The sequence below is a fragment of the Sus scrofa genome, chromosome 3 (assembly GCF_000003025.6).
Source record: "Sus scrofa isolate TJ Tabasco breed Duroc chromosome 3, Sscrofa11.1, whole genome shotgun sequence".
NCBI lineage: Eukaryota > Metazoa > Chordata > Mammalia > Artiodactyla > Suidae > Sus > Sus scrofa.
Genome location: NC_010445.4, coordinates 46,169,404 through 46,180,660, shown reverse-complemented (window position 1 = coordinate 46,180,660; position 11,257 = coordinate 46,169,404).

The window sequence follows — 11,257 nt, the reverse complement described above, 5'->3', positions numbered from 1 at the left end:
CCAGGGTAATGGTACCAGAAAAGGCCACTTTCGTGTTCACTTGAAATTTAAGTGAGAACGTTATAGCAAATTGGAAGTAAAAGGTTTCATTGGGCTTTATCCTGAAAAATTAAAATACCTATTAGGAAATGACAGGAAATTTGTCACATGTCTCACACAATATGCAATCAAGTGTTGATGAAGGGAAGTCTTTTTTCATAAAGCTCCATGCTGCTAACAGACTCATGTTCAATCCCCTCAAAGAAGAAGAAAATAAAAAAGAAGAAGCCAGAGGCTTAATAGTTGAATTTCCCAGGGGTTCTCAATGTTTTGAAATTTTAATTATCCTCTTTAAAGGAACTTTGACATGTTCTTTCTCTATTTTCCCTTTTTGCTGCAAACGAACTGTAGAGCTTCCTTAGTCCCAGCTTTGAGGAAGATCCTCTGACATGACTTCTCATTCCTTCTGTCCTGAGACTTTTTCTTCCTTTTTTTTTTTTTTTCCATTTGTAACTTCATCTGGACATTTGATTTGCATCCTCTTCACACTGGGTGTAATGGGGGGTGGGTAGTCTCAAAAATGCCCTCTCCTGGTGGTTTTCCTTCACCCAGACCACCCCTCCTCTCTCACTCCAACGGACCCCAGTCCAGTCTTCCTGCTTCTGCATCTCACTGTTCATCCCTCATGCAGCTCTTTAGGAAGTGTTGGCAGGTACAAGTTCTGGCCAGCGGGCAGACCTCCCTGATAAGGGCAGTGCTCCCCCAGAAACCCACACTGCAGAGGGAAGAGGGCATTAAGAAGTCTGCGGGGCAACAGCACAAAGGTCCTCAGACTGCAGAGAATGGGCACTGACTAAGCACCTACTATGTGCTGGGACCTGTGGCCCCTGGATGTGCAGATGGTATCTGCCCCCTGAAAGGCGGCTGGCATGTCTCAGCTCTGCCTCTGGGTCTCAGGCAGGAGGGAACCTCCTCTGGGGCACATCTAGGTGGGACATTTCTTAGAGGATGCCTGCTTGGTGGCCCTGCCTTGGACCAAAGGTCAGGTGGCACCAGCACCCAAACACGGCCACACAAAGGACCCACATTTGTACAGTGTGACCATCTTGCCTGCCATGCAGAAAGCCTCCTGGAGTGAGGAGGGCACAGGAGATGGCTACTACTGTCCTCTTACAGCTAAGGAAATAGACACACTCGGCTGGTCAGAGCTGGAGCTGGGTTTGGGGCCAACTCCTTCTGTCCCTGAGTCCCTGGGCTCACTCACTGCCCTCAGATACTCAGGCTTGTCCCCATGAGGGTCTGTTTTCTGGCTTCTCAGGAAGTGACAGTGGGACAAGACCTTGGAGTGGACCTGATGCCCATAGACAGAAAACTTCAGAGAGAGGGATGAAGTTCTTGGGCATTTGGGACAGCCCCAGACCACTAGCAGGGTCTCAGGAAGCCACATGGCCAAGTCCAGGTCCTGGGTACACTTGTCTTCCTGAAAGGGGCTGCCTGCTCGGAACTGCAAAGTCACGGCCATGCCTGATCAGGCGACTGCTGAGCAGCCCCTGCAAAGCTAAAAGCCCCCAGTCTAGCTGTTGGTTTGTGAAGAAGGTGAATAATTGGGTGTCTTTACGTTCATGGAACAAAGAGTTAAGTACCTCCAGGGACCCAAGAGGGCTTAAGAAGCAGATGTGACCAAGAGCCACAGTTTGCAGAATGAAACAAACCACGGTGACTACACAGGTGGGTGAGGATGTGCATCACAGACAGAAAGAGGGAGCGGCAGCTGTGGATCACATCCCACCAGGACATTTTGGAGGCTCCCACCCGTGACTTCAGTGGCTGTGGCCCACTTGCTTCATGGGGGCTCTGGGGGCAGTTCCTGGGGGCCTTCTCTGTGCAGGGCGAGTTGTCTGGGAGGGGTTTCATCTGCATATAACCCTCTTCTGGGAACAAGACCCCTGACCCCAGTTCTGCTCAGTCAGTGCTACCAGTTATGTCTTCTCCTGGAAAGGACACAATTTAGTGATGAGCTGCACCCACATCCTAAGTAGGGTATGGGAAGGGAGATCTCAGGCAGTTAGCACAGCCTGCGATAGCCCTGAAGGTGGGGACGCAGCCTGACTTTCCCTCCTGCAGTGGCACCCATTGGACATAGACAGCTCTCCAGGTGAGAGATGCTATGGCCCTGGGCAGCAGCACTGTAAGAAGAGGAGGACAGACAGGCTGGGCTGGGAATGTGGGATAGACTGGACCAGGTTTTGCCTTCCAGAGACCCCCATGGAAGGCATTGCCCCAGGGCACGGATCCTGTGCCAACACAGACGTGTGGCCTCTCTCAACCTCAGCGCTCCGGCCTACAGAGTGGGAATCTCCGTCTTGCCTCACAGGTTGTTGGGAGGATTCAAGGACTTTGTTCAGGGAAGCACCTAGGACCCAGGCAAGGGAGGCTGAATTAAGTGCCAGCTGGGGTCACTATCATGGGAATGAAGGAGGGAAAGGTCTAGAAAGATCCTAAGGTTCTAACCTGGACAGATGATGGTACTGGCATTGTGTAAATTAAGCATGTTCCTGACAGTGTCCCCATACCCAGCGGGTGTCCTGCTCCTGGCAGTGTCCTGATCTCCACAGCCCAGCCTCTGCTCCTTATGCCAACAAGCACCTCCCCCATCCCCACCTGCCAGGCAGATGTCCTGACCAGGTGCTTCTCTGCAGATGCTCACCCATGCCCACCCCCAAACAGGACGGAGTGAGGCTAGAAGGACCGGGGGCTCCAGGCAGCTCCCAGGAGGGAACGTGGCAGAGGGATGCAGAACTCAATCGGTCCCCAGAATCCCCCCTATGAGTCGTTCTTATCGCCCAGGCCAGGAAGGGGTGGCGCGCAGGGGAAGTACAGTGGACAGACAGCATATTTCAGCCAACCCCTCACTTCTTAACGTGGGGCAGGGGCCTCCACTCGCAGCCTGGGCCCTGCCTTGGGCAAACAATGACAAGAATGCACCCCGAGACAGAGTGGCTGAGGAGCTGGCTGTGCAGATCAGATGCTCTGATAGGGATGCCTGCCCTTCACCCTACTTCCCTGAAGCAGGCGGATTTCTGGCCCCGGCTACAAAGGATCCTTGGCCCTTAAGGGACTCTTCCTACAGGGTACCCTCTGTGCCCTGGCTGTAACAGGAGGGGCAGGGGGGTCTGGCCTCACCAGGCAGGGAGGTGGGGAGGGGCTTAGGGAGATGGAGAAAGCTGCCTTGTGCTCACCTTAGGACCCCATCCTGCCCCTGTCTGCCCGCTCAGCTCTGTTCCCTCCTGGGTCACACACAAGGGTCCCCAGTGGCCTGAGTGCATTCTCAGTGGGGCTGAAGCAAAGAGCTGCCCACACGTGTGTCTGGGTGTGTCCGTCACCTCACAGCGATCCTGCCAGGCAGGTGCTATTGCCACTGCCACTGTGTAGACTCTGGATCACACCCAGCTGAGGCTGCTGCTAAGAGGCTGGGCCAGGCCCTGAGCCAGGCAGGCTGAGGGGATGCCCAGGCAGGGGAGGAACCACCCTGCACAAGCATCAGGTGCACAGACTAAACACCCCCAGGTCCCCTGTCCCCTCAAGCGCGTCTCTTCCCCGCTCCCCTGGCCCTGGCCTGGCGCCACACAGGGTCTCAGCTGCCCCCCTTCACCTCCGGGGCTTAAAAGGGCTACTGCCTCTGAAGATACTTGCATTTTAGCACCAGACCCTGAAAATCTGCAAGGAAGCCTTCAGTGGTGTTTGGCTGCCAGGATCCTTCCCGCCCCCCAAACTTTTCTCTCCAGGAGACTGTTCTTCCTGCTGGGGTGGGAGGACAGTCCCACAGGGAAGGGACCCCCTCAGGACCCCACCTTGAGGAGGAGTAAGAAGTCTCCGCTGGATACAGCGAGCTCCGTTCTCCTGGGCCCAGAGAGAGGTTACTTCCCAGACAGCTGTGAGGAGAACAGATGAGGCTGCCAAAGCCACCGGGGCCCCCATTGTCAGGAAGCAGGGAGAGGTGCCCCGGACAAGGATGGCTAAAAGGACCCTGCCCTTTCCTGGGAACAACCACACCGGCAGACGTGGCCTTGGGCCCTTGGAAGCCTCGCATCAGCACCGGGACCAAGGCCACGTGCACAACTATTCCCCTGTCACCCGCAGGATGGGTGGGCACCTGGGACCCTTCCCTTGCCGCTGGTCAAGAAGAGATGGTGCTCTCTTTTCCCTCCCAGCCGCGGTGCTGGGAACACTCTGCTGGCAGAGCTGGTGCGTCCACCGCCGCCCTCCCTGCCTCCAACCTCGGCAGGGCCTCAGCCAGCAACGGAAGCCCACCCACGACCTTCGGTAAACCTGAAATTCACATCTCTACCCACGTCCCTATTGCTCCTCCCTCTGGCACAGCAAGGGACCTCACCTCCTCCTTTAAAATGTTTTAAGGGATTCAAACTTTATAAAGAAAGGGAGCAAAGGGGAAGACGTTGTTCAGAGGAGCGTCTCCCTTGCCTTGTTCTTGCCCAGCTGAGACCCTGTGTGGCGCCAGGCCAGGGCCAGGGGAGCGGGGAAGAGACGCGCTTGAGGGGACAGGGGACCTGGGGTCTTGCCGGGTCCTTCCCCGGACCCCGTCCCTCCCACATCCCTCCCCACACAGCAAACCCTCGTCCAGCCTCCGGCGCCTCGGAGCCGCCCCCCTGCACGAGCCCATTCCTTCCACAAGCCCTTGCAGCCTGACCTGCAGTGGCCCCTGCAGACCTGACTCCGATCCCGCCCCTCCAGGCAAGGCCAACAGCAGCCACAAACACAGCAAGAAGCAGGCAAGACCCCAGTACGAGAAACCAGCAACATCCCCACTCAAGCCAAAGCCACCCCAAAGCCCTCCATCCCCCCTGCTCCTCCTGCCCTCACAGCCAGACTTCCACAAGCGTCGGCTCCAGGCCTGTCCAGCCAGCAGCCGCGTTAGTGCGTTATGGCCGTCACCGCTAACCCACGGGGTCCTCGGGGAAAATATGTGGCAATTCAGGGGACAGGACAAGGTCTCACCTCTGCTTTTTGTGCAAAGTCTACTTCACCGGCCAAAAGGGAGCCCGCTACAGAGGCCTCGCACCTAACACCTTGCCAACGCCCTGACTTGGCGCCGCCTTGAGGCTAAGGCGCGCCACACACGCAACCCAAGATGGCGGCGGCCGGCCGTGTGCAGAGACGTTGCCCCGCCCTTCCGTCTGCCCTGTGGTGAGCAACACGCCTGCGCAGGAGCAGCGGGACCCCCGCCGTCCTCAGCCGCCTTGAACCCGTGAACCAGCCCCGCCTTCATTAAAAATTAGTTCCGGAGTTCCTACCGTGGCTCAGGGGTTAACGAATCTGACTAGGAACCATGAGGTTGTGGATTCGATCCCTGGCCTTGCTTAGTGGGTTAAGGATCCGGTGTTGCCGTGAGCTGTGGTGCAGGTCGCAGACATGGCTCGGATCCCGAGTTGCTGTGTCTCTGGCATAGGCTGGCAGCTGCAGCTCCGATTAGACCCCTAGCCTGGGAACCTCCATATGCCGGGGGTGCGGCCCTAGAAAAGGCAAAAAGACCAAAAAAAAAAAAAAAAAAAAAAAAAATTAGTTCCCTTCAGTCATCAAAGAAACAGCAATACTGAAGTCTTGAATGGAGTAGAGACACGTTTAAAATACACACACACACACACACGTGTGTGATGTATGTTTGAATCTCATTTGCAGTAGTTTCTATAAAGTCACCAAAAACACCTTACTCCTAGAGTAACTACAAGATTCCAATCTTTCTCCTTTTTCTTTTAAAATTTGTTTTATTTAACTACAGTTGATTTACCATGCATTAACATCTGTTGCACAGCGAAGAGATTCAACTGCACATGTGAATACATTATTTTTCACATTATTTTCTGTTACTGTTTATCACAAGATAGTGAATATAGTTCCCAGGGCTATACAGTAGGACCTTGTTGGTTATCCAGCCTATATATAATGGTTTGCACAGGATTGAGTTCTATAGGCGTAAGGTCACAACATTTTCACTGCTGGCACATACATAGCCTGGTTTTATGTGTGTTTCTGTTGAAAGACACCTTATTTATTGTATTTTGTTGATGCATTAACATTGAACTCATGGCCAGCAGCACTATAATTCATTCTTGAATGAAGCTTACAAAGCACAGGTACTTTCTCCATAAGGCACATCACGGCCTTTTTGTTCTTTGGAACACTAGCCAGCACTAACTATGCTTGGGCACCACTTTGAAAAGCAGAATCACCAACAAAAAGCACACACACACACAAAATGCAAAATGCATGGCACTGCATAGACCATGAAAAGGATACTTGGTTACAGGACAAGGGCTGAAACTTGAACGCAAAGCATCACTGTGTTCAACCACAGCCGGAGTGTGTACATCAGGCAACTCAAGTTCCTCAGTAGTGGGCACATGACCACAGGTGACCCAGAAGTACCATGAGGATCACCTTCAGGGGTACAAATAAATAGTAGCAAGTAGGCAAATTCACAGGGCAGAACCACAATTAATTAGATGCAACCGTATATATAGTCAGAGGATTGCATGACCCAATTCGGACACAAGACCTCTGTCAGGTCTTGTAAATATTTGCTCCTAGTCTCTGGCTTGCCCTTCTGTGTTCTTAATTCTGTCCTTTAAAAAGCAGATTTAGGAGTTCCCATCGTGGCTCAGGGGTAACCAACCCGAGTAGGATCCATGAGAATGTGGGTTTGACCCCTGGGCTTGCTCAGTGGGTTAAGGATCTAGCTTTGCCACGAGCTGTGGTGTAGGTTGCAGAGGAGGCTCAGAGCCCATTTGCTGTGGCTGTGCGTAGGCCTGCAGCTACAGCTCCAATTCGACCCCTAGCCTGGGAACTTCCATATACCACAGGTGCAGCCCTAAAAAGAAAAATAATAAGAAAAAGCAGATTTATTTTTATGAAGACTGGTTTACCAACATATCTCTATTTTGATATCCTTTTTATGTTTCTACGACACATCAGTCATTGCCTACCCCAAGGTCTTGAACAAGATTTTTTCCTGTATTATCTCCTAGAAATTTTATTAACCTTTATATGTAGGTGTATGGTTTTTTTTTTTTTTTTTTTTTTTTTTTGCTATCCCACAGCATGTGGAGTTCCTGGGGCAGGAATCAGATCTGGGCCACAGTTGTGACCTAAACCACAGCTGCAGTATTGCTGGATCCTTAACCTACTGCACCTAGCCAGGTACAGAACCTGCTTCCCAGCACTCCCAAGATGCTGCTGACCTTGTTGCGCCACGTGGGAACTCCCACAATCCATTTTGAGTGAACTTTTGTGTATAGCTTAAAGGACTATTCTTTTCCTCCTTGAATTACCTTGGAGTCTGTCAAAAACCATTTCACCATATTTGCGTCAGTCTGAAATTACAGAAAATCAGAGGTAAACAAAAATCTTCAGAGAAGTCGGAGGAAAAACATACCTCACCTAAAGAGAAGCAAAGATAAGAATTGCATCATACTTCTCAGAAACCACACAAGAAGGGAGTAGAATGAAACAGTTGATGTGTTGAGGGGAAAAAAACTCACCAACTTTGAATTCTGTATCCTAATATTATATTTCAAAGTGAGGGAGAAATAATTTTTCTCCAACAATTGAGAGAGTTTGTCATCAAGTAGACTTGCCTTGCAAGAAATGTTAAAAGAGTTGTTCAGAAAAATGGGAAATGATAAAGGCCAGAAACTCAGGTCTGCATAAAGAAAGGAAGAGCATCAGAGAAGGAGTAAGTGAAGGAAAAAGACATATTTTCTTAATTATCTAATATATAAGTTTGTTCAAAATAAAAATAGTGATAATGTGGAGCTCAGCAGGTTAAAGATCCAGTGTTGTCAGTGCAGCAGCTTGAGTCACTGCTGCAACGTGGGTTCAATCCCTGGCTTGGGAACTTCCATGTGCCATGGGCACGGCAAAAATAAATAAGTAAACAAACTAGTCACAATGTATCATTTGTTATAGATTACGTGTGAAATGACCTTAAGAAGATTTAAAGGGATAATGCCACTTTCCTCCCTCTTTATTTTTCTGTTTTTCACCTTTTGGGAGCCAGACATTGAAAAATAGGAGATTCAAAAGCAGGTGCATACACAAGGAGTGTTATAAAGTGACCATGCATGCCTAGGGAAAGGCACAGACTCAAAAAACACTTGAGAAGACTTTAAGTTTACCTCTCAGAGATTCTTGACCTAGAGCCAACCTACAATACAAATTAATTAATTAATTAATTTAAAGGCATGAAATCTTGGGAAAGGAAGATAATCTGATTTTTTAGAATTACCACATTATTAGAGTAAAATATCTACTTTTGATTCTGTCCCTGAGAAAGATCTGATGACAGATTTACTAGACAATGACTTTAAAACAACCGTCTTAAAGATGCTCAAAGAACTAAAGGAAGATGTGGACAAAGCCAAAAACACAATTCATGAACAAAATAGAAATACCAGTAAAGATATTGAACATCTAAATTGAAATAAACAAAATTCTGTGGCTACAATAAAATAATTGAAATGGAAATTTTTATTAAAGGGACTAAAAGGCAGGTTTGAGCAGACAGAAGAATGAACTTGAACATAAAGCAACAAAAATTATCAATCTGAGAAACAGGAAGAAAAAGCTTGAAGAAAAATGAGCAGAGCTAAGATACCCATGGGACAGCATCAAACAGATCAACATACACATTGTGGGAGTTCCAGAAAAAACAGAAAAGGGCAGGAAAAAATATTTGAAGAAGTAATGGCTGAAAACTTCCTGAATTTGATGAAAACATGAATATAAACATTTAAAAAATAAACTGCAAGTAAGATAAAATCAAAGGGATGAACATCAAGACACATTATAATCAGGTTTTCAAAGCAAAAAATAAAAATGCAATCTTTAAAGAGGCAAGAAATGAATTACCACATAAAATGGATTCTCATTAAAATTACCAGCAGAAAGTTTGGCGAGACCATATGTTAGGCCACAAATTGTCTCACAGATTTATAAAGATAATGGAATTCTCATTGTGGCTCAGTAGTAATGAAACTGATTAGTATCCATGAACTCAGTGGGTTAAGGATCTGGTGTTGCTGTGAGCTGTGGTGTAGGTCACAGACAAGGCTGGGATCCCATGTTTTTGTTACCATGTTTCTGTGCAGCTGCAGCTCTGATTCGACCCCTAGCCTGGGAACTTTCCTATGCCCCAGGTGTGGCCCTAAAAAAGTAAGTAAATAGGTAAATAAATAATTAATTTAAAAAGATAACTATTATAAAAAGTAATTTCTCCAACCACAACAAAATGAAGTTAAAAATCAGTAACAGGAGTTCCCGTCGTGGCGCAGTGGTTAACGAATCCGACTAGGAACCATGAGGTTGCGGGTTCGGTCCCTGCCCTTGCTCAGTGGGTTAACGATCCGGCATTGCCGTGAGCTGTGGTGTAGGCTGCAGACGCGGCTCGGATCCCGCGTTGCTGTGGCTCTGGCGTAGGCCAGTGGCTACAGCTCCGATTCAACCCCTAGCCTGGGAACCTCCATATGCCGCGGGAGCGGCCCAAGAAATAGCAACAACAACAACAACAACAAAAGACAAAAAGAAAAAAAAAAAATCAATAACAAAAGGAAAACTTGAAAATTAATAAATTTATAGATATCAGAGTTCCCGTCATGGCTCAGTGGTTAACGAATCCGACGAGGAACCATGAGGTTGCAGGTTTGATCCCTGGCCTTGCTCAGTGGGTTAAGGATCCAGCGTTGCCGTGAGCTGTGGTGTAGGTCGCAGATGTGGCTTGGATCCCGCGTTGCTGTGGCTCTGGGGTAGGCTGGTGGGTACAGCTCCGATTGGACCCCTAGCCTGGGAACCTCCATATGCCGTGGGAGCGGCCTAAGAAATGGCAAAAAAAAGATGAATAAATAAATAAATAAATAAATTTATAGATATCAACCAACACATTTTCAGCAATCAATAACACAAAAAGGAATCTCAAATTAGAAATACTTGGAGATAAATTAAAGCATAGCATACTTATGGGACATAACAAAAACAGTGCAAAGGGAGAAATTCATAGCTATAAATGCTTACATTAAAAACCAAGAATGATTTCAAACTGACAAACAAATTTATAAATTAAGGAACTAGAAAAAGAGAATAAACTAAACCCAAAACTTGCAGAAAGTAGGAAATAATAAAGATTAGAGGAGAGATAAACAAAATAGAGAATAGAAAAATAATTTTTAAAAAATCAATGAAACCAAGTGCTGGTTCTTTGCAAAGATCAACAGAATTGACAAACCTTTAGCTAGGTGGACTAAGAAAAAAAAGAGAAGGTGCAAACTTTTTCAAAAATTAGAAATGGGAGTTCCCGTGGTGGTGCAGTGGTTAACGAATCCGACTAGGAACCATGAGGTTGCAGGTTCAATCCCTGCCCTTGCTCAGTGGGTTAAGGATCCGGCATTGCCGTGAGCTGTGGTGTAGGTGGCAGATGCGGCTCGGATCCTGTGCTGCTGTGGCTCTGGTGTAGGCTGGCAGCTACAGCTCCGATTTGACCCCTAGCCTGGGAACCTCCATATGCCGCAGGAGTGGCCCAAGAAACAGCAAAAAGACAAAAAAAATAAAAAATAAAAAATAAAATAAAATAAAATGGCATCAAAAGAATAAAGTACTTAGAAATTAATTTAAACAAGGAAGTAAAAGATTTGTACAATGAAAACTATAAAACATTGCTAAGAGAAATAAAAGACCAAAATAAATGAGCACATACCCATGTTTGTGGATTTGAAGACTTAATTTTGTTGTCGTGGCTACCCCCAAATGATCTACAGAGTTAATGCAACCCCTATTAACACCCCAAAGATTTTTTTTTTTTTTTTTTGCAGAAATAGAAATACCTATCCTAAAATTCTTACCGAATTTCAAGGGACACCTGATTAGCCAAAACAATCTTGAAAAAGAAGAACAAAACTAAAAGACTCATACTGCCTGCCTTTAAAACTTCCATGAAAACAGTGTGGTACTGGCAAAAAGACAGACATGTAAACCAATGGAGAATAGAGAGCCCAGAAATAACCTTTTTTTGGCAAGGGTGCCAAGACCATCCAATGGGGAAAGGATAATCTTTCCAACAAATGGTGCTGGAAAAATTGGAATGTGCACATTTGAAAGAATGAAGTAGATCTCTAACCCAACACCAAACACCAAAACAAACTCAAAGTAAATCAAAGACCTAATGTAAGACCCAAAACTATAAAACTCCTAAAAGAAAACATAGGACAAAAGC